The 24,143-nt window shown below is 40.4% G+C and overlaps 1 protein-coding gene across 2 annotated transcripts in view; it reads right to left on the bottom strand.

The window, feature by feature from the left end:
- Positions 1–24,143, bottom strand: part of SDK1 (sidekick cell adhesion molecule 1) — a 563,777-nt gene that overhangs the window by 271,417 nt on the left and 268,217 nt on the right. The gene's annotated exons all lie outside the window — the stretch shown is intronic.

A 24,143-nucleotide genomic window follows, 5' to 3' on the forward strand; every position in this document is an offset into this window, starting at 1 on the left:
TGCTGGGACTACGTTGAGCATAGCAGGACTCTTTGGTTCATCACAGCACATACCAATGATATGAACCCAACTTGCTTACCTGGAAGGCATCCCAGACCCCAACCTGGGCTGGGGGCCTTTATTATTATTATTATTATTATTATTATTATTATTATTATTATTTGCATGTTTACACTGCCCAACAGCCGAAGCTCCCTGGGCGGCTCACGAAAACTAAAACCATTCAAAGTATAAAACAAACAGTATAAAAACATGATATAAAATACACATTAAAACTGATTAAAAGCATACCGCACATGATTAAAACATCTTTAAAACATTAAAACATATTTAAAACATTCTAAAATTTCACTGGATAGGCCTTCCGGAAGAGATCAGTCTTTATTGCTTTTTTTAAATTCTAAAAGACTGTCAAGTTGACGAATTTCCTCCGGCAGGCCATTCCACAATCTGGGAGCAGCAGAAGAGAAGGTCCTCTGGGTAACAGTTGTTAATCTAGTTTGTACTAGCTGAAGTAGATTCTTCCCAGAGGACCTGAGTGTGTGGGGTGGATTGTATGGGAGAAGGTGATCCCGCAGGTAGCCTGGACCCAAACCATGTAGGGCTTTAAGCAGTACCTACATGATCCCTTCTGGGGAACCCTAGTAGGCAGGTGGCTATGTGACTTCTTTTACACAGGATAGTCCTCTATTTGAATGGTTGGCACAGACCAGTCCTCTGCAATGAAGGCATCCTCCATTTGTAGGTCTGGCCAAAGTCTGGTTTTAAAATAAAGAACCATTGGAAGGAATTGCTGGGCCTTGAGGATATCCATCCACAGCAGCTAGACAGAAGACTGCACAAGGCACACAGCTCAACTGGTCACAGTCATCCACACTGTGATGGGTAAATTGATCTTTCTTGGTTGCCTAAACACAAAATGCTATCCATCCCCAGAGAGTAAATGTTGCTGAAAAAGCCGTCTATCCAGAGAGTAAATGTTGCCGAAAGTGTCCAAGTTGCCACTATTTTATAATATGTACTATCAAAACCATGAGAATTAAGATTTAAATGGCCCATTAATCATTGTTCTTTCTTTCTTTTCTGTCTTTAGCAAACCCTGTTATGGTCAGTTTATTAACACACTTGCTTCAGAAATCACTACAGGACAAGGTGTAGGAAAAATACAAGTACAAAATGCCGTCTACAGCAAGTGGAGAAGAGTCAACCACAACCTCCCATGTCTGGGGTGGGGTGGGGGTAGGGCTCTTGCAGTGATACCTGATAGGAGGTGTTCCAAGTGACCAAAAGTGTCCCTATTTTCATCAACCAGCAAAACTTCAAAATGTCATTCCAACTTTACAGTCAATCTCCATCCTCTCATTACGGAATATCTCTTCAATAGTGCTTTACTATTGCTCAGTTTCATTATATTATGCAAACCCCTTTTAGTTCAGTACATGAAGGTTCATGTCATAAGCAAAACGCAAGAGGGCCCGTTCCCAGAGAACAAATAAATTGAACTCAAACTGTTTTTTCCCCTACTACCAAGCACTTTTATTTTTATCAAACATTTGCTGACTTATATTTTTAAGATCTTTTCATGTTTTGTTTAATCTTACTACTTCCATGTGGTTTCAAAAGAGCCTGCCAGTACTTGAGTGAGTTCTTTAAAAAGATTTTTATACACCAGGGAACAAATACGAAATTAACAAAGCAGATATCACAGCAACTTCAATCCTCTTTCCTTATCAGAAAAGTAAATAACCCAAATCTGCTTCTCTTTTGTGAGTCTACAAACTGTAAATAATTTAGCTTATGCAATGCTCGGCACACACTAGGAAAAAAAAATGGCAAGGAAAAAAAAAAGCTGCCATCGTAGGCTTGTTTCTTTTTAAAAATTTCAGTGCATGTATTTAATAAGTGAATTAAAATACCAATATGTTATTGCTTTGCTTCCAGCTATTCATTTGGGGGGAAAACACAGCATTGTTTTCTCTACGTGGAAAAGAGTATAATAAAAGATTGCTAAAAATAAGGATTGCAATAAAAGAGTTACAGGGGAAAAGAAAATTAAACTACATCTAAACCAATGAAAATCCAAACTGGCTCATCAAACACTCTACATTAAGGTGGTGTCGCGTTATAAAATTCGCCATTATGAGCCAATGCAAGTTAGGACTGGCAACTGCAAGGTTGCAATTCTTTCAATCACTGGTGCAAAAATCTATCATGAAACCATAGAGAGTGGGAAAAACGTTTGTGGCATATTTAGTTCCCTGAGTGTGCAATCCTATACATTATTTACTCACAAGCTAAATGCCATTAAGTTCAGTGGGGCTTACTCCAGGTAAATAGAATCCTAGAATCCTAGTATAGTAGAGTTGGAAGGGGCCTATAAGGCCATAGAGTCCAACCCCCTGCTCAATGCAGGAATCCGCCTTAAAGCATCCCTGACAGATGGCTGTCCAGCTGCCTCTTGAATGCTTCTAGTATGGGAGAGGCCATGACCTCCCTGGGTAACTGGGTCCATTGTCGCACTGTCCAGCCAGAATCTGGCTTCCTGTAACTTGAGCCTATTTTTCCATGTCCTGCACTCTTGGATGATCAAGAAGAAATCCTGGCCCTCCTCTGTGTGACAACCTTTTAAGTATTTGAAGAGTGCTATCATGTCTCCCCTTAATCTTTTTTTTATCCAGGCTAAACAGGATTGCAGCCTTAGACATTCAGTAGAACAATGTTTTAAAATGTGACACGCGGGTGAGAAAAACAGAAAATAAATGTGCACACAGTCATATATGGGTCAGAACTGTTTTTGTTTTCTGATTAGGTTTTTTTTTTTTTTTACTGTGGTCTTAATATTAAGGACGAACAATGTACACAATAAAAAGGTCAAGATCCAAACAGTTCCTGGGGTACAAGAACATTTTTGGTTCCTTTTTTCTTTGAATGTAAGTTTTGTCTCTTCCCCCTCTCCCTGCATTGCCTGCCCATCTATATACTAAACTGCTTTTTAAACTCCCCACCATTAAAAATAAAAAGCTTTTTTGGGGGGCGGGGGTGGGGTGATTGTCAAGGAACTCTAGTCCATGCACACACACACACACACACACACACACACACACACACACACACACACCATTCATGTGAAAATAATTGTAAGTTTCTTTGGATTCCAACCTAAGAATACTAGGAGGTCATTGATTAAGTGAGGATTTGTCTAGAGGCTTTGGCCCTTATAACTTGGCCCTCATAAAGAATGAACTATCTAGTTAATAATAATAATAAATAAATTTCTTTGGCTCGCTTCTCCATTTTGATCGAGGCGGGAACAACAATAAACGATAAAATTATAATACTCAATTAAAATAGGGTGACCATATGACCGGATTTGCCCGGGTTTTTGATGACAAATCCGGGAGGGGGAGGGGAAATCCAGTTTTTTTCAAAGAGCAGCTCTAATGGGAATTAACAAAAATGCTTATAACTCCGTCACTTTTTAAGATAAAGACATGAAACTTGGTACAATGTTAGCTCTTAGGAAGGGCTTTAGTCATACCAAATTTGAAACAGATCTGTTCATCCATTGACTTTTTAGGAATTTTTTTTAAAATGGAGGTTTTAAAATTATTATTTTTAAAATAGTCATTTTTAAAGATAAAGAGATGAAAGTTGGCACCATGATAGGTAGAGCTTTAGCCATACCAAATTTGAAACAGATCTGTTCATCCGTTGACTTTTTAGGAATTTTTTAAAATTTGAGGATTTAATTTTTTTTTAAAAAAATGTTATTTTTAAAGATAAAGAGATGAAACTTGGCACCATGATTGCTCTTAACAAGGACTTTAGCTATGCCAAGGTTGAAACAGATCTGTCCATCCATTGAGTTTTAGGATTTTTTAAAAAGTTTGAGGGGTTTTTTAAAAAATTAAAAAATAATTTTAACATGGCGACCATGTTGTCCTTCTTTTTGGTTTCCAAAATATCATATACATGTTTTGGTTTCCAAAACATAATATACATTGTTAAAAACATCCTAAAAATCATCCTAAAAACATTTTTAAAACATCTTTAAATTCCACTGGATAGGCCTGCCGGAAGAGATCAGTTTTGATAGCTTTCTTGAATGCTAGTTGCCTGTTAAGTTGACGAATCTCCTCTGGCAGGCCGTTCCACAGTCTGGGAGCAGCAGAAGAGAAGGTCCTCTGGGTAACAGTTGTTAATCTAGTCTTTGGTAGCTGAAGTAGATTTTTCCCAGAGGACCTGAGTGTGCGGGGCAGATTGTATGGGAGAAGGTGATCCTGCAGGTAACCTGGACCCAATCCATGTAGGGCTTTAAAGGTGATAACCAACACTTTATACTTTGCTCGGAAACTAATTGGCAGCCAGTGAAGAGATTTTAAGACTTGCTGTATTTGACTACGGCCGTGCCTGACAAGAATGAGAAGCACCACAGCACCACACCAGCCCAGATTTCCAGAGCTAGTGCCAGAGATGTGGGATACTTGGAATTCACTACTCTAGACCTACCCAGTTCCTTAGAAGCCCTTTTCCCAAGCCAAATTAAGTAGAAAGAGTGACATGCAGATTCAATGTAAAATTCAATGAAACGGAAGAATTCATTGGACAGAATCATAAAAACCAATGGCAGAGCGTTATATGTAAAGTATATCAGCCTTTATTCAACTTTTCATCTCCCCCCCCTTTTTTTTTTCTTTTTGCTAGTTTAATTGAAAGTATACAATGCCCGGAGGCGTTGAAGATATAAGGGAATATTTTCTTCATTCCAAAAATAGGAATGTGGGATAAATTGAAGTAAGCAATATGAAACTTGGCTATCGCGTTTGTGCTCGGAAATAATATACAATAGACTTAATTGTACACTATTATGAAGATATGAAAGAAACTCATGTTTCCATAGAAGCGGTGGGAAAGGAATACATTCATATATGGTCTTAAGGTCTTAAAATAGGTTACAGTACAGTGTGACTGATGGACCCAAGGGCTGTTCAGTTCTCACAAAATACTTTTCATGGGAACTAAAATGTCCCCTTCTGATAATTATTCAGAGATGACGTCAAAAAGGGAAGAGAAGCAAAAATGTTTACCCATGAAACCATTTCATGTAAAGGCAATCGGTGTTCCTATTGGCTGGAATAATCCATGCGATCAATCTAGGAAGCAGAGCACTCATTCTCAATTTGAGATTTGCCCTCAGTACATGATCTGGTAGCCAAATCTGATTAGCTCCATACTGTTAACACAATGTTATCGTGTTCACTTTGTGGTCACTGATGGGCTGCGACCACTTGAGGATGGAGAAAGCAGGGGAAACACCACTGTAGCAGCAGCTGAGAAGGGGAAATGATAGCTGCAAACTTTTATGAAGAAGGAACAATTAAGGGAGCTGGAGGAACATTCTGGCTCTCTCCAAAGCACTACCTTTGCCACTTTACGCCCATATTTATGCCCATTCACCACTTTGATACCCATGTGGGAAGTGGTATATAAATCTATGTAATAAAATAATAAATAAATACAAATAAATATTTTCCCTAATATGATGGAAAAGGAGAATTCTGTTCCTTCATATCACGAGCCATTGGCAAAATACGAATCTGTATTCATATAGGAAAGCTGCTCAGAGTTATTTAGAATGTTTTTTGGGGAGATTTTAAAGGCCGTTGCTGCTACCAAGTCATCGTCTCTGACGCATGGGACCTAACAGTAGAAGGACCGTCTCCTTCGGTTTAAAACAGTAGCTGTGATCAGAACGAAATGGTGCACGCTGAAAGGTCAATAGACAAGGTATTAATTTGGCAATAAGGTTCGCCCCCCACCTGCAATGCCATGAAGACTGTTTCTCAGTCCTTCAACTGCTTCAAAAGCAGCCAAAGAACAAATGAGGACATTGCGGTGACCTCTAGCAGTTCAGTCTGGAAGAGAGCCTCTTTGTGCAGTAAACAGATAAGCACAGGAATAGGGGCGGCTTTATTGTAGCTGCACGAGGTGGATATAGGCCGGGCTTCATTTGCTACTTATTACTAATTGCAACGGGAACAATGTGGAATAGCATTTGTGTTTCTTTCATTTTCATTCATACTGCATCCTAGAAGAAGCCTATTAGCAAAATTAGTCATCTGATAATGGTTTCTGAACATGTGGGGTTAAGATGATGCTGATAAAGACCTAATATATTTCCTTTGAATCTTGACATAACAGTAGAATAACACTGGCTCTTTTATCTAATGGAGAACTAATGTGCTTAGTGGTGCTATAGAGCATAATAAGTTGCATTGTTCAACTCATCAGAATGCTCCGTGATTGGCCTGTAGGACATCAATTGAAGAAATAGTTATTAGCAAACATGTAACAAATATGTAACGCAGAGCCCTATAATTAGGCAGTGTATTACCAGTTTCTTTTCGGATGAAAAAGATAATTTGTACAACCAACTGGTCATATTGATGTAGGCTCCATCCCAAACTCAGCCTGGATGTGCTTGTAGCAATCCAGCCATAAATTGTTCACTTGGTCCAAAAAAATAGAAAAAGCAGCCTTTAAGTTTACATTTGGAAGGAATACTGGTCAATATGCCCAACACTTATTTCATTGCAAAGTAGAAGGACTAAAGCCAAGTCCAGATCACCTTTCTATATTTTTTTTTAAAAAATCACTAGATCCTGCTTGTGGTCCTGTCCCAGAACCAAAGAGAGGTTTAACTAGCACCACTTCTCTGTTTAGCCTGATGCAATGGCCCTGGAACCAGACACCCCATGTTCGGGGATGATACCACCAACTCTGAGGAGGTGATAGGTGCGGTGGAAGGAATTACCCGCAACACCAACCCTTGAGAACTCCATTATTCAGAAGTTCCCAGATCCTGAGAAGCCTGTCTTGCTACCACAACTCAGGGCTGAGGAGTTTACTCTGTGAGTGTCTAAAAACTGGGACTCCAGCCCAGAAACTAAAACAGCCTCTGCCCCATAACAAGGCCCGGAGCCAGGCCGAAATGGATCTAGATAATCCACGTCATCCAGAACTACCAGATGGTCTGTCACTTTGCCCAAGCATGGAATATTGGAGACTGGTCAAAAATTATCCAGTACAGTAAGGTTTGGTTCTTCTCCTTCTCCTGCTCCTCCTCCTCCTTCCTCCTTCCTCCTGTCTCAGTGCTGAGTGGTGGACAAGTTTAAAGCACATATGTTTAAATGAATCAAATTCTAGTTTTGCAACATTTCTCTTGCCCTTTCAAACAAAGGCATGACCTCTATCACTGCCACTTTAAAAATATTTTAAAAATGCTTGCCCTGGAACCAACCCCTAACTTCAGGAACATCTGGGGGCAATTTCCCAATATTGCAGTGTTGTGCAAATTAAGCCAGCATGTTATTCTATAGCTTTCCAGTTACAGCTCAGCTCAAAAGCAGGCGTGATTTCTGTTCTCCACTCTGAACTCGTCTTCTGACAACTCTTTGTGCTCAAAGAGCAATTTGGGAGTTCAGACTCTGTCACTGACCTGACCTTCCCCCGATGCGCAGCGAGGGGCTTCTTTTGGCAAAGAAATGTAGCATCTGGCACATCATCAGAATTTTTCACTTGAAAAAATATATATAGCCGTGAGACATTTTATCTAAAGAATGCTCAGGTAGCTTTTCATATAAGTTTTACTATCAAATCACTGGCTGGCAGGAGCATGTAATCTTATTCAACGTTAGTTAAATCATGCCAGCACCATAGTTGGGTAACATTACCAGTTAGCCCTTCAAAGTTACTCCAATTACTGTATCCTGCTCCGGACAACCAGCAGGGGGAGCCAGGTAGTTTAAATAATTTTACCCAGCCAGCAAAGCAAAATAACATTATGATGGAATTTAATGATGGAATTTGCAGTATGACAGCCTGCATTTCAGAAGGAATTTAAAATAGGTGATCAGTGCCATGGATGGTGAGGAGGGCTATATATTTTTATGATATACTAAAGCAAGAGAAACATCCTCATCAATGTGCACAAAGGTAGTATTCTCTCAGGAGGAAGGAGCAGGCAGGTTTTGTGGGATCACACGGAAATGTAATTTAAAAGGTGCCTTGCTGTACATGAAAATCTAGCGGCAAAGATCAAGAGTCCATTTTCTGGTGAAATGGACAGAATTCTCTCTTCCGAATCTGTCACATAGCTGATGTGCAGTTTTCAGCCCCACAGTTAACAATACATTTGAGGCATTTTCATTACTGGAATACAACATTTCTGTGATAATACTTCACATTTCTATAACACCAGAGTGTTTCACATACATTGGCCTCCTGGATCCAAAGAACCACACAACTAGTTCCATGTGGCCCAGGAGGGCCGTGGGCGGAGGTTGACAAAACAGCCGTCTCCCCATGTCATGTACCAAACCATTTCTGAAACTGAGAAAACTTTCCAAGGCCGTTTGTAGTAAGCCAAAGCTGAAAGGCTTTTATGGAGACTATATAGCTCAGTTTTGAGGCTGTGGGTCTTTACTTTGCCATGACAAGAGAATTGTCACAGGGGGAGGGCTAAGAGGAGCTGGTCACCACCCCATAGTGCAAAGCAAAGACTGAGGCTGGTTTGCTCAGGACAGACTTTCCCCAACCTTGGGTCTCCAATTGTTGTTGTGGGCCCAAATTTGGGAAAGGTTGCCTTAGGCAGCACCAGAGAGCACCATTAGCCATTCTTTCTGATGATGGGAGTTGTAGTCTAACACCTGTGGACCTTAATCCTAAACCGAACTGCTGGATTAGTAGCAAAGATGAGATTTGAATCTGTAGACAGCTCAGGCTAAGGGCTTTTCTACACGAGGCATGGATTGTGTACTCACCATTCCTTACTCACAGTTGTTCACACATTCTTTAGATGGTTTTGTGACCTTCTACTTTCACTTATGTTTTTAATGAGCACTTGGGGCAAGTTATTTTTTAGAAAAGGGAAAATGTGGTATTTAATTGTAAAGGTGAATGAAGCTGCTTCTTCCACTCGTGTATTTGGGTTATCCTACTATGCTATAGTGCCACCTAGAGATTACGTGGCTGAAAAGAAAACACTCCTCATATAGTGCTCAAATCTTAACTCTGCAATGAAACCTGAGAGTACATACAGTGGATTTACAGCCTCATGTAGAAAAGCTCTAACTCCCAAGAGCATTCCTTAGGGTACGTATATCAGCGCAATGCTCCCTTAAACTCTTAGCCTTATTTATCTGTGGACTCGCCACAAACAGATGGGATGGTGAGTGTCTCTTTTCAAGGCTCCCCAGCTAGCAGATTTAAACCTGAATCTCCCATACTAGTTCACCTGCAGTCTGCTTTTCTATTTTAAACAAAATTGATCCACATTGTAAATGGCTGCTGGAGTAGTTCTTGTTGCTACCTATTCATCTGCTTCCAATTGTGTGACTGATGCTATAATAGAAATAATCCATGGAGAAGTCAGAAATTTGATAACGCGTGGGTGGGAGGGAAGGATTAAAGGACAACATAGGAACAGGGAGAGCCAGCCTGAAAATGATTGGTTTGTTTGGTTTCATTTTCATTTATTATCTGAAGACACCTCTGCTTTTTCATGTGTTTTCAAGCAGAGATGGGAAAGGATATTGCAGGCTCGGAACCCTCCTTGCTCCGATGGATCCATTTCCCCCAACCTGTTGCCAGCCAGATGTTTTGGGGCTGCAACTCTCACCACCCCTGACCCTTGGTCATGCTGGCAGGGGCTGATGCTGGTAGGAGTCCAAAAGTATCTAGAGGGTCCCAGCATGATGATGGAGCACCAGGTGGGTGCCTGGGCTATTCTGTAAATTAGGTGGTAGCAGAAAGGAAGCAGATGGGCTCATTGTGGTGGGTGGCTGCAAGACTGTAGCAAGCAGCCACTCGTTTTGAAAATTATTATTATTATTATTATTTATTTATATAGCACCATCAATGTACATGGTGCTGTACAGAGTAAAACAGTAAATAGCAAGACTCTGCCGCATAGGCTTACATTCTAATCTCATACCTTTGCTCACCTGCCTTCTCATGCGGGAGACAGAAAGAACTTTTCATTGGCACGATTTAGGGCCGCTGCAAGTAAGAGATGGAGGAGGGGCAGAGCTGGCTGAATAAGAAAAATAAACGGGTGTTTTCTTTCTTCCTTATGCAACAGTGGTGGGGGAAATTACTTCCTTTTCTTTTTGTAAAAAGAAAAATGACAGCAAACCTTTGGCGGGGGTGGCAGCACAGGGAAAATCAGTTTGGGGGAAATCTGGGAAGGAAATGACGTGGGAATGGAACATGATTTGATGGGAGATCATATAAGATTATTTACGAAGAGCCCTCCTGGATCAGATCAAGGGTCCATCTAGTCCAGCACTCTGTTCATACAGTGGACATCCAGTTGCCGACCAGAAACCCACAAGCAGGACTCGGGTGCAACAGCAGCCTCCTGCCCAAGTTCCCCAGCAACTGGTGTATATAGGCTTACTGCCTCTGATACTGGAATTTGTGGGGGAAGGGGGTTGAATGTTTAGGGAAATTGTATAGATGTATAGACACAAACACATTCATACATGCACATACATACATATCACAGTTTATTGCTCGCTCACCAAAGCGAATTGTAATGTGTGCTACGGCCCTTTCTTAAGGTCTATGAAGCAAAAAAGCTTTAAATGACAAGACTAGAGCCTTTAAATTTTTTATTTATTTATTTTACAAAGCATGACAGGAAGCCAGAGAAAGGATGAAGGAAGAGGAGTGACATGAATGATTCACAGCATAGAGGGATGGAGAGAGAAGGCTGTTTTTAGCAGAGGCATTCTAACATGACCTGAGAGCGGAGATATGACAAGAGAGAAGGATAACTGGGGAGATGTGAAATTGATTATACAGTACGATGCGGCCAGAGCAAGAAATGGATTCTAAAAGGTGGTACAAAGAAGAAAATAAGGACTTTGAAAGTCTTGTAAATGGAGAAGCAATGTGATTTGGAGATACAAGAAGAGCCCTGCTACATCAGACCAGAGGTATATCTAGTTTGGTTTTCTGTTCCCATAGCGGCCAGCAAGATGCCTCTAAGAAGCCCAGAAGCAGGGCATGAGTGCAATAATGTGTTTCGCAGAAATTGGTATGGAGAGTTTCTGATCCTGGAGGTATTATTAACACCTATTAGCCATTCTTAACCTTCTCCTCTATGAATTTGTCTGACGTTCTTTCAAAGCCACCCTAGTTGATGGCCATCACATCTAGAGGTAGCAGCTTCCATAGTCCGACTATGTACTGTATAAAGAACTACTTCCTATAATCTATCCTGAATGCTAGCATGATGAGAAAGAGGCCACTGAACTGACAAAGACAGCCAAACAATTAATACAGTCTGCCTTCAAAATGTTAAGTAAGAACACTCAAAGGTTTATCTGCTGAGGTATGACCACTTCTGGACTCCTTTGCTTTGTCGGGGGGGAAATATAGCATACTCAAACAACCTGAAACACAATCCAACCGCTCCTTTCTCCCCGATTTCTAGCACGCCTCCATTTTGAAATGAATGGGAAATAACAAGGAGCTCATTCTCATTTGCCGGTTATTGGGCCTAAGGGAAATGAAAGGTGACAAAGGAAAGCAAATGCTGGAGAATGAAGTTTGAAAGAGGCATTTTAAGGGCGACAAGACACTTTTGGATAAAATTGCATAAGAAATTGCATTGGCTTCAATAACAGCTTAACTACAGTGAACAAGAGCGGAAGCAACAGCGGCTATTTGAGCTGTATGCTCAGCTGAAAAACATTTCCTTTGACTAACCACGGGTCAGCATGCTTACCCCCCAACACCCATTGCTAGAACCTCTGTGCTGATGTACTAACCTGTGGTGCCAGTGTAATCTTTCGTGGTATGATGGCACACTGGCACATCAGTGAGCAGATATGTGCAAAATCACAGCTATCCCATTAGGTCAGGTAGAAGGATCCCCATTTCCCTGTGCAAAATTAATCTAGTTATGGGCAATTTCTGATAATAATAATAATAATAATAATAATAATAATAATAGTTTATAAAGTGATTAATATTGTGCTAGGTGGTATGTGCATTAAACATAAACCAGCTCCTATCAATGATTTACAATCTAATAAAATCAGACAAGACCCCAAAGGATTATATGGCCAATAATCCAAAAGGGGAAATCAGTGCCTGAAATGAGTGATTTCCCGGCCTAAGCTATCCCTAGAAAGCCCACTTTCACATTCCCAGAGATAATTATTTGCATTTAATAGCTTTTCCTACTCAGGCAAAATAATGCTCAAATGGTGTGTGTGATTCTTAAAGCCCGTCCTCTGATTTTATTTTTAGAATTGTAAAAGGGAGCTCCGGCAGAACAATGACTAGAAAACCAGACCGAATGTAAGTGTTTATATGTTGGCTTCTGAAAACATTGCTCACTCCAAGAAGCATTTTAAGATCAAGGTCAATGGTTGTTGGTTTCTATTTATATAGTTATATGGGAAACATGCTTCAAGATCCAGATTGCTACTTTGGCTCCCAAAGGTCTGTTGTTTTCTGTTCCTTTTCTGAGAACCGGAGAAGTGAAAAGCATGATGCTCTCCCACAGCCTTCCCCCAACAATGCACAGAAACAAGCGCATGGAATGGTTTGTCACAATAATACATGGAGAAAGAGGTTATTGAGGCCTCAGGTCTATCAGGTGACATTCTCCACCCTCCTGACCAAAATGCTACTTTTTCTTCCCTGCTTCCAAAAGAGCACATATCCAACAAAATACTAAGAAGATGGAATTGTTCAGGTCAAAGAGCTCTAGAAACAAACAAAATGCTTTCATTTGCAAATGTAGTGCAATGAAAATGGAATGAAATGTAAAAGCTAAGTACGGGGTTGTGTTGGAACCGGAGCGCAGAAACCTTTATCTAGTGTAAAAGAAATAAGAGAAAAGGGGGGAAAAACCCTCAAAAAAACAACCTAACCGTTCAAGCACAGATGTCCCTCCTAACAAAAGTAAGCCTTTTTTATACATATATAGCTTTTGTGATTATCGATCTTATGGATATTTTATGTTATAAGATTGACTCGAAACGCAGCAAGGAGGGGAAAAAATGCAGAGAAGTGTTTGGCTGCTGAAAGAAGAAACATAATGGTGAACGCAAACAATGTTTCCCAACAGCAGATAATGGGCTAGCTAAACAAAGTATACACACTTATTCATTCATAAATAATTCCACCGATGGATAAGCATTTAATTTTCTAAATTCACAATAAAACAGCATTTCTCTTGTAGAGACTGCAATGGGTTTTTTTTTTATATTTATCTATTTATGCACAGCTTGTATAGTCATACACTGAACAGGAGCATGCAGCCAGATCTTTAAAAGGAAAGCTAGGGGGAAGTTATTACTCCGGGTCTTTTTGTTGTAAGTGATTTTTGTAGTGCAGGCAGCATCAGCATTGTTAAGAATAAATTGTTAGATGCCCCTTCCTTGGCCAGTACTCCTGCTCACATTGATGCAAGATCCGTTATCTAGAGTTCGCAGATAAAATGCAGTTCAGTCTGTCTTGGATCTTGTATTGACTCTCTGCTTTCTATTAAAAAATAGAGGTCAAGTTTTGGGGGGCAATGTGGAAGGGAAATAGCTCTCTCTGAACAAAGCAGGGGACCACCCATCTAGTAGCAAAAGAGGAGCTTGTAGTTACAGGGAGCTTTTGACAAGAAGCATTATAACTCTGGCCCCAATGGTTCAGAAGAGAAGGGCAAATGAACAGAATATTCTCAGGAATCAAACTTTAAAATAAGGAAATAAATCAACAGATTGTATTCCTTTTAAAAAAACACATATGGAGATGTAATTTAGAAGTTGGGGCAGTTAAGGTGAAATCTTATGCATGTCGTGAGGTGTAGGTCTTTCTTTTCTGTCTAAAAATGCATATATCTGTGACCTTAATCATAAGATTTAGGTGTGTTCTACTATTGATTCACTTTGGTCCGCAATTGTTAGGAATGTGCACATGACTTTAAAACAATCACCATTGTTAAAGATGTTTATGTTCCCTTAGGCTATATCCCTAGAGTTATGGATTCTTTGAGCAGGGGGAATATCCAAGAGATATTCTTGTACAGCATTGGAAGGATTGCAAAAGTGGATGGCTAAATTGTGTTCTTTCTTAACATTTGAACTATCAATAGTTCAAGGATTTCTATGAACTCCAGTGGTAACATCTGGGTTGGATGTATCACATGGTCAACCTGAGGAGATCAGGGCCCCTGCAGTGGGAATTACTGGTTACAATTACACTTACATTAAATGCTAGAATGCATTTAACAAAATGTGTAGTTTGTCCCTTTGCATTTTAAATGAAAAATAATAATGTTTTTTTAACTGACTTTTTAATTTTGGTGAACCACTCAGAGAGCTATTGGGTGGTATAGAAAAGTAATACATAAATAAAAAAAATGTATTATCATTTTACTTCTGTATTATTGACGTTTAAAAAGTTTGCATTAGCACAAACTGTCATTTATCTATGTATATTTTAATGGTTTTCTTATTTATTTGCTGAACGTTCCCATTTCCTGAACACACCAACTTCCTTAGGGGAAGCATGCTTAGTTCATACATGCTGCCATTTGTTCAACCCCAGAAATAGTTTACTGAGAAGTCTTTTCCCTCATGTAGTAATGGCGGGATACACATTCTAATTAATTTAGTAAGTAATCAAGGCGCATAATAAAATTGTGGGAAAGAATGAAATGAATAGCCGAATCTTAACTGCTGCCTCTGAAAATCTGAAAGGTTACACTGCTCCTTAAACTAGGGTATATTTTTATAATGTATGTTATGGGGTGGGGGGAGAGAGAATTACAAGCATTTTGTCCCCTCTTCAGAGTGTGAAACATGATAATAGCTATTGCCAGCATAATCAAGAAAAGCAATTAAAAAATGAAAAGAAGTTTATTTTCAAACACCTCGCATTACCCTGCCCTTTCATAATAAGGTCTATCTGTAGGAATGCAAAACATGTAAAATAGAGCCAAGTACTAATGTTAAACATTTAAGCAGCTAATCTAATTATGTATGAAGTTCTGATTCCTTCTCTTTAAGAGAGAGAGGAGAATGTAAGTATATTTCATTACCAGAACAGAAGTCTGAGAAGTCACAACAGCTCTTGGCAAGCACAAAGTGAGCAACATACCTGCAAAAGTTTGTTTCGCTTTACAGATATAAATCCTAGCCATACAAAACCAACAATGAATTCCATGGTAGGATATAACTATATTGAGGTATTTTCTGTGTTTTATAATGCATCTGACACACACCCCTAAGAATGTTTGAAAGAAAGAAAGAAAATCAATCAAATGAACACAGAATATAACTACTAGAGCAAATTAACTACTAGAGAAAACCACCTCCAAAAACAAAATGGAGAGCGAGCGAGCGAGCGTACAGAACTTCAAAACCGGCAATCTTGCTGCTGAAATACAATATTGTACACAAGGCTGAAACATAACCTTAGGATTATCCTAGAGCAGTTTGCTGCCCTCTGCCACACCAAAATTGCGGCCACTGCGACACCTTGTTTTAATGCAAAATCTTGCTCCTTCGGGGCTTCCAGGAGCATAATTTGGTTTTAAACAGAAAATGCAGCGTTGTTGCCATATCGCCAAAATTCAGAAGGAAATCAGTGGTGACAATATTGGCAGCAAGAAGTTCAGCTTTGTCCTAGAGGTACTTACAAAACTTTTAAAACTGAACTCTGAAAGCTGGTTGTTTCCTCAGAAATATGAGCAGATGGACTAAGTATCCAATTCATAAAAAAACAGACACCCTCAACATAATCAACATAATCAAGTACAAGGTATAACAGCAGTATCAGCAAATTGTGCCGCATCAGCATCAGCGAAAGGATAATTCGGTACCTAATGAAACATTTAACTCATCCATGAAAGCTAAATGGGCTTTCACCCTGGATAAACAGGACTGACCATGTTATTTACAATATGATCACAGTTCAGCAAACTTGATAAAATAACTAAAAAGAAAAACACAGAGAGAAAACATTTGTCTGCCTCATTGACCTAAAAAAAAACTTGTTTGATTTCATCTGGCACTCATAACCTGATAGAAAACGAAATTAGAGAAGAAACGTATGAACTCAACACATTTATTCATGAAATTCAGAATAAAACGACAACGATGAAAAATAGAAATATATTTTTAGCCCTGTCATCTTCCATCTATATATCTCAAACATTTCCGCATCTTATTAGAATAGTCACCCAATGAATCCAGAGTGAAGTGTCTGTTTTATACAGAAGACCAGGTCATCGTTAGTTTGTTGTATTAAGGTTGTTCCCCGCCTCGATCCAAAGGGAAAGGCAGGTAAGAAATGTCATCATCATCATCTACAAAGGAGTCTTAACATTAGGGTGACCAACTGTCAGGATTTCCCCGGATTTGTCCTGGTTTTTGTTCTTTCCATGGTGTCAGGGGGGATTTTCTATAATTTTCAATAATGTCTTGGAATGACACACCTTCCCCTTTAAGGCTGCCATTAGCATGGCAGGAGGGAGTGACATGCTTTCTTGAGGCACATCATTCCCCCACCCCGAGCTCCAATTGAAGTCTTAAAGGGGAAAGTGGGTCATTCGTGGACATTATAGAAAAGGCCCCAATTGGAGTGGATGGTGGTGGTGCAGAATGAAATCCTTTCCCCTCCTCCACTCCAATCGGGTTCTTTAAGGTGGCGGGGAAATAACGTACTTTCTGCAGGACTCAGAAAGCTGCTTCCCCACACACACACTAGGTGTCCTCTTTTTTGGTTTCCCAAATATGGTCACCCTACTTAACATGTAACCATTTGACATGTCCTACAATGGATTTGCCTTTATGGGGCTTTACAGGGAGGAATTACCAACAGACCAATGACCAAGGTTTAGATTTCATGTGGACACTGTGGAGAACTTCAATGTGGCCAGGGCGGGTGTCCAAGCTGAACACACACACCCAGCCTATTATTCCAACTGAGGCCCACCAGCAGGCAGCCTCAGACCAACCACTACATGTAGCCCTCACAACTAGTAAATACTGTAAAAACAAGGGCAGTCAGAGTATACTGCAGCTCAAGGATATGCTGCATCATCACGCCCTGGCAATCTCAAGCCTGTGTCTTATATACTTTACTCAGGCACATGAAAGTTTCCAGAGTCCAGCTGTTCAGGCAGCATGGCTCAGCATCTTGAAAACAGGAGAGGGTAGGTGAATCCTGCCAAAACCATGACTTTCCAAATTAAACTTAGATAAGACTCTTCATGAATGGCTCAGGGAGTCTCAGACTAGCTATCAAGACCCTGCGGAAGGAAGTTCTATGAGCTTCTTGTGCAATTAAAAAGCCATTGGTGACAATGAACCTCTCATCAGCCTCTCTGTTGTGAGTCTGAAATAATGAATGACCTATGATCTTAACACCCACCCAACCCTTCAAAAAAGGTTTAGAATAAAATCCCATAGAAACTCTTTTTATCTATTGATTTTACGCATGTATGTTCTGCCCATCTGGATTCAAAAAGCCCACTAGACAGTTCACATTTTAATACATGTATGTCACAGCTGTGGGCCAGAGAAATATGTAAGCACTGAAGTGACAATGGCTTGCCCCAATCATGGAGTCTGAGAAATTCTGGGGTGTATTCTAGATTCCCTCAGAGATTTTATAATTTAAAATATTTATTTATTAAATGCATAGCCAGCCTTTCCACTACAAATAGTCCTCAATAGTGCAGAAATCTATCCGTATTTCATATAATATTTAGCAACAGCTGTAGTCTTTGTCACACCAATGAGCTATCTCCATAGGAGACATATGTTAGGGCGAATAGAGAATTGCCAAGTGACGCCAGGCAAACATCTGGGCAGCTGGTGATGGGACCACAGATTTGTGGCTAAAAATGTCTTGAATATGTAATCCCTCTGATTCAGCTCCATGGTTACAAACTACATTATATCTCTGGCTGATGCCTCAGCATGGAGTGGGCCCAATGCTGACGGAAGTTGCACAGTATTTACATTGAGATGGGCCTTCGGATTCTCCTTGCTCCTTGCTCCAGTTGGCAAGTGGGAAATGATGTCCACCTTAACTGTGCGCTGAATAGGAGGCCAAGCAGCACAGAAATTATTTGCTTTTATAAAATCTCAGAACCTTTCTTGTACGCCCTTCCTTCTGCTGAGCATAATTGACCATTTTTAGAACACATTTTTTCCCTTTACTGACCAGATTCAAAAGTTACAGCCACAATTATCACTGCCTCATTAGTGCTCTGTGGGAAAAGCCACCTCAATAAGACATAAGGCGTGCAAGTGAAGAAAAATGGTACACTGCCATTATTAGGGGACGTGTTTCAGGAATAAACCTGTTTACCTTGTTGGCTGCATATTAAGAGTAATAGGTTCATTTAATGACTGTCGAAATGCCAAACCTCCTGCCAATAACAACTTGAGTACGGGACAGGTCACTACAGAATATGTTGTTTATGCATCACTGGCTGCAATTTCTATATGGAAACAGTTTTAATAGACCCCTATCCTCCATCAGCAAGTTCATGCAGCCAGCAATTTATGATTGCATAATCTCTTGTAACATGACTGATTTACCATATTATTCACAGTGATACATTTCAGAATTCTAATGATACTGAAGGGCTTTACTCTCATGACCATTTTCATTTATATTTATATTTGTCTATATGCAAGCCTGCAATTATAAGTGACAGAAAAGGAATAAGACATTTGTTCTGGTCTCAGTTCTAATGGACAACTGAGAGAAATCATCAACAGCCAAAACAGAGAAAATTGCAGTTGCTGATATGGTGGTCAAGTATCCTACTTTACAAAGGATGGTCCTCTATTTGAAGGGCTGTCCAGACGAAGTTTGGCTTAAAGATAATGAACCAAATGAAATGAGAGCAGAGGCCTTGAAATTGCCCACAAACAGCACCTTATCTGAATATAAGAACATCAGAAGAGCCATGTTGCTGGATCAGACCCAGGGTCCATCTAGTCCAGCATTCTGTTCACATAGTGGCCAACCAGCTGTCTACCAGGAACCCACAAGCAGGACACAAGTGCAACAACACCCTCCCACCCATGTTCCCCAGCACCTGGTATCCCTAGGCAGACTGGAGGTACCACATAGCCATTGATAGCCGTATCCTCCTCCATGAAGGTGTTTTCATGGACATGGACAGCAGTCTGAGCACCCTCACAGCTCAGTCTTCCCCATTATGGTGAATGCATTTTATTTCTATTTACGTTATAGCCATTGTTTCAAAGAAAGCAATCCTATGGGCCCTAGACAGTGTCTGGGCACCATCGGATGCTGCAGGTTTCTTCTTCCATGCCCGGAGATGGAGCTACGAGCACGGAGTTGTACAGTATCCTATGACCTCTCCATCGCCTCTCTTTCTCCAGAAAGATGAGTCAACTAGATGGCCTCAGATGCCCTTCTCGCTGCTCTTTGTGTTTCACCTTGCCTGGCTCTTGCTGGCAGGGCACAGGATAGGTGGCGGGCTTCCAGCTCAGAGCACTCTGCCTATTGGGAGGACAACCCATAGGGTTGTGCCCTAAATGTACATCTGAACATATAAATTAGCAGGTGACCATTTTGTTCAAAACGTTGTCCTCTTCTTTTCTTGATGCCTTGTAAGTGGCCACCCTGACTGCTGATAGATCTGAGCATTAAAATGGCAAATAACTAGATTAAAAAGAGGACAGGACACCAGCCCCTTGTGTCAAAGGACCAGGGTGGCAAACTGCACTTGATAAATCCTGAAAGGTACTGCCATCTCCAGGGGAAGAACCCTGCTCCTTGGCTATATGGTTGTCAGAAGGCTTCATTCAGGAAAACTAAGACAGTACATAACTTCTTGCCTTTCAAGGCAGTGAGATTGGCCTGAGAATTTGCTCAGGATCTGACCAGACTCCATTTGGGTTTATGTTTTTGGTGATAATTTATATATGTGTTTAGGTTATAGGGACTGAGGGAAAAGGGGATCGGCCAATGAAATGCTAAAGCATTACAATGGCAACATGCCTGAGATTATCATCTGTGTTTGTACTTGAAGTCCTGACTGAATGGCAGCGTTAACAAATTAAGAATGCTTTTAAAAAAGCATTATTTCATTTCATTTTCTAACCAGAACTATCTCCTTCTGTCCCTTCATTTGGAAGTATTCAGTACTGAAGATAAACAGTGATGCAAGGGAGCAAGACGTACCCAAAGGAGGCATATGGGGGAAGTGGAGAAAAAGAGGAGGAAGGCAGGAAAATTAATGTTTTAAAAGGAGTTTGTTTTACTTTAAAAAGAATCAATTTCAGTGAACTATCCTTGATGCTGTTGCTTTGCATTCTTCTCATCTTTTATGTTAAGCGTTAATTTAAGAGTGGTTTGCGATACTGTTGCTGAACACCTACACATAAGCTATTTATATAAAAGATGAAGATAGTCTTAGCACTCTAGAATTGTGGAATTCGCATGCACATCTTATAACTGCAATGCATATGTTGCAGAACCAAACTGTTCTCTTTCACCCTTACAACGGCAGTAGTCGTACAAGTCATTGAGGCATATTGCTACAGCGGGCTTGAGACAACTCTAGAAATATCCGTTGCTTCATGTCACAGCAGTCATCTGTTGAGCATGAGGGAGAGACTGAGTAACTATGTCAAACAAACTAGGGAAAGGGCTGTTTATATTCTGTGCGTGTTATATCCACCACACAAAAGCAGAATCTTGCTCTTTAAATGAGCCGGGTGTTTTCCAAAATTATGTTTCACATAATTAGGGTAATGAACTTCCTGTTAGTCATCTTGTGTTTCCTTCTGAAAAATAAAGGAAGATAAAACACAGGTGGACTTAGCAGGAATTCAGTGTGTCCCCCTCTTCCCCATGGCCTCAAGTGTGGTCTACCCTCCCATGGCAGCAGCAAAGAAATTTGGCAGGTTACTGTGGAAAGTCAGTGGGAAACTAAAACAGACACTCAAAAGTACCCAATTTAGCTTGTTTTCAGGTGGAATATTGTCCTTTTGAGCCTTCATAGCAGTTTGCTGCTGAATTTTGGTAACAAAATGTTGTTTTGTTATTGCCTTGTCACTGTTGCACTGTCGAATTTTGGCAGCATGGCAGTGGGGGCCCAAGAGCTGGAAACTGTCACCCCTGGAGTGCTTGAAGTTGCACCCCACCCCTGCTCTAGGTCTTCCTTTCACTTCCTGCCCTCAGAAACCCAAGTTTTTGCAAAACTGTTTTTAAAAACAGGAACGTTTTAAAACAGATTGACATTTTACACTTACATTTAAAAAAAAATTCTAGATGAAGGGTTTTGAGTGTTTGATAGAGGCACAGAGGACCTGGACTCCTGAATCCTTTCTGAACTTTATCATATCAGGATTTTGGTTCTAGCGATATGACCAATCTTAACTCAAATTCTTTATTGTAATAATGTTGCTTCAGCCAAGAAACCATAAAAATATGAGAAGGGCCCTGCTGGATCAGACTAAGGGTCCATCTAGTCAGCATTCTGTTCACACAGTGGCCAGTCTGCTGCCCAGAGGACACCCAGAAGTAGGACATGAGTGCAACAGAACCCTTCTGGTCATGTTTTCCAGCAACTGGTGTGCAGAGGCTATGCATCATTTGCGGTATTTCACCATGCTTAGGTCAGTGGACATCCTTTTCTAGCAATCTAAGGAATTGTTACTTAAAGAATGAAACATTAACATGAAGAAAGATAAACATTGTAACTTGTTTGTCATAGTATTAGTTCTGAATTCTGCTTCGTTGTTGTTTATTCGTTCAGTCGCTTCCGACTCTTCGTGACTTCATGGACCAGCCCACGCCAGAGCTTTCTATCGGCTGTCGCCACCCCTAGCTCCCCCAAGGTCAAGTCTGTCACCTCCAGAATATCATCCATCCATCTTGCCCTCTTCCTTTTGCCTTCCACTTTCCCTAGCATCAGCCTCTTCTCCAGGGTATCCTGTCTTCTCATTATGTGGCCAAAGTACTTCAGTTTTGCCTTTAATACCATTCCCTCAAGTGAGCAGTCTGGCTTGATTTCCTGGAGTATGGACTGGTTTGATCTTCTTGCGGTCCAAGGCACTCTCAGAATTTTCCTCCAACACCACAGTTCAAAAGCATCTATCTTCCTTCGCTCGGCTTTCCTTATGGTCCAGCTCTCGCAGCCATAGGTTACTACGGGGAATACCGTTGCTTTAACTATGGGGACCTTTGTTGTCTCTGCTCTTAACTATTTTATCAAGATTTGTCATTGCTCTCCACCCAAGTATTAGTTCTGAATTCTGCTTCATGGTGACCCTATTTGAAATTACAAATAAATAAATAAATAAATAAATAATCCTAAGCGGCTCAAAGATGTAGAAGTTAAAACAAACAAACAAACAAACAAACAAGCCCAGGAATTGCATGAATTGATTCTTAACATTCTATTTAGCTTTTAATTACCCAATAGACAGTAATAGCTCCTTTGGAGCAGTAACATTTTATCGTGTCAATTTGTCTGCCTCAAATGCACAGCTAAAAATCGTTATGAAATTATACTTGGAAGAGGTTGCTAGGCATGTGCTGCGCATGCTTTTCAAATTCTGTACCTTAGATTGTGATGTGTGTGAGTGTTTAATTGCTTTTAAAAAATAGCTAAAGCAATAAGATTGCTGTTAGGAAGCAGATGAAAACCTTTTTAGATCTAAGATGCCCTGAGATTCACATGCATAAAAATTCTCTTATACTGACAAGTATTTCTTTTCTCTCCTTCTCTGCTAGCTTCTCACGTCTTACCTACACCCATATATGTTGTCCTTTTAACTCCCTTCATTTTTATGAAGTCAGTCACAGGAAAACATCACAAAATATTTCAGAACAAGGAACAAACGGAGAAGCCTTCAGAGAATTGAGGAAATGGTCCACAAGCCAAATCAACATAAGGAGATGGAGGGAAGCAGAAGAAAAAGAGATTAATTCAAAGCATTAACTACAGCAGATGAGCTGTCTTGGACACTAATTACATTAAGAAGAGATGGAAAGGAGACAAGAATGTGAGAAGGAAAAGCCAGATGAAGCTTAATTGAAATCACAGCCTTAAAATAACAAGTAAGGTTTAGGGGTGGGATACGTGGCGACAGAGAGATTTAGTTAAGTAAGAGAGTCCTGCCACCAAACACTTGGCATCCATGTTTAGCTGCATTGCCAATCCATGAAGACGGTGTAAAGAGAAAAAACTGGGGGGGGGGAACCACTCTACCGAGAGAGCTTCCAGAACACAGTTGCATTAGGTCATTGTAGCACTTTTAATTGCATCGCTTACAAATATTATAAGACAAATTCACACAAGAGAGAGGGGGAAACTTCTATAAATAGCCAAAGGGGGCACCTTTCATTAGCAAACACCATCCCGGCTGTTTCGTGTTGCCACTGTACACTGCTGACTGCCTGGTCTACAGGCCTGCTGGGATTGTTGGTCCACCAGGATGCCTATTTCAAGCGCACCAAGGAACCACGGCAAACATATAAAGCTTTATATTTAAAAACAACAACACTTTACTCAAGACCACCTCGGGAGATGCTGTAGAAAAAACAAGTGCTTCAAATAGCTTTTAAAAACAAGTAAGTGCTTAGTGATGTTGTAGAGCTATAAACCATTTTAAGTGCTGTCATTTCCTTGGTGTGAATGTACCCCAAGGGGTAAACAAGATGTCTGCTGTGTTCACCATTCAGTCCTTTTCAGGAAATTTTGTCCAAGTACACAAATTCATAACAATAGTGTAGCTCTACATCCTTAACATTTTAACCTTCTCTACCACTCAATTCCCCCTCTTTCACTCTGTTGGCCTTTTCCCCACCCCTGAAAAATTGGATCTAACGCTCAAGGAAGATATTATTTCTTCACTGCAGTTCCCTCAAATTTAAGTCAAGCCTTCCAAGCCTTGTGCTACTAAGTCAAAACTCATTTCCTTCAGAGAACCAGTTCATCTCTGAGCTTGGCAGGTTGCTGGATGGAAGACCACCTAACATCCTGACATATCATGCCCTAAGCAAGCTGAAGGAAGAACAAATTACAAATGTAAAAAAGCACGAAGATAAATAACTAGGACTTAGCTCTG

Source organism: Elgaria multicarinata, chromosome 17 (genome assembly GCF_023053635.1).
Source record: "Elgaria multicarinata webbii isolate HBS135686 ecotype San Diego chromosome 17, rElgMul1.1.pri, whole genome shotgun sequence".
Taxonomy (NCBI): Eukaryota; Metazoa; Chordata; class Lepidosauria; order Squamata; family Anguidae; genus Elgaria; species Elgaria multicarinata.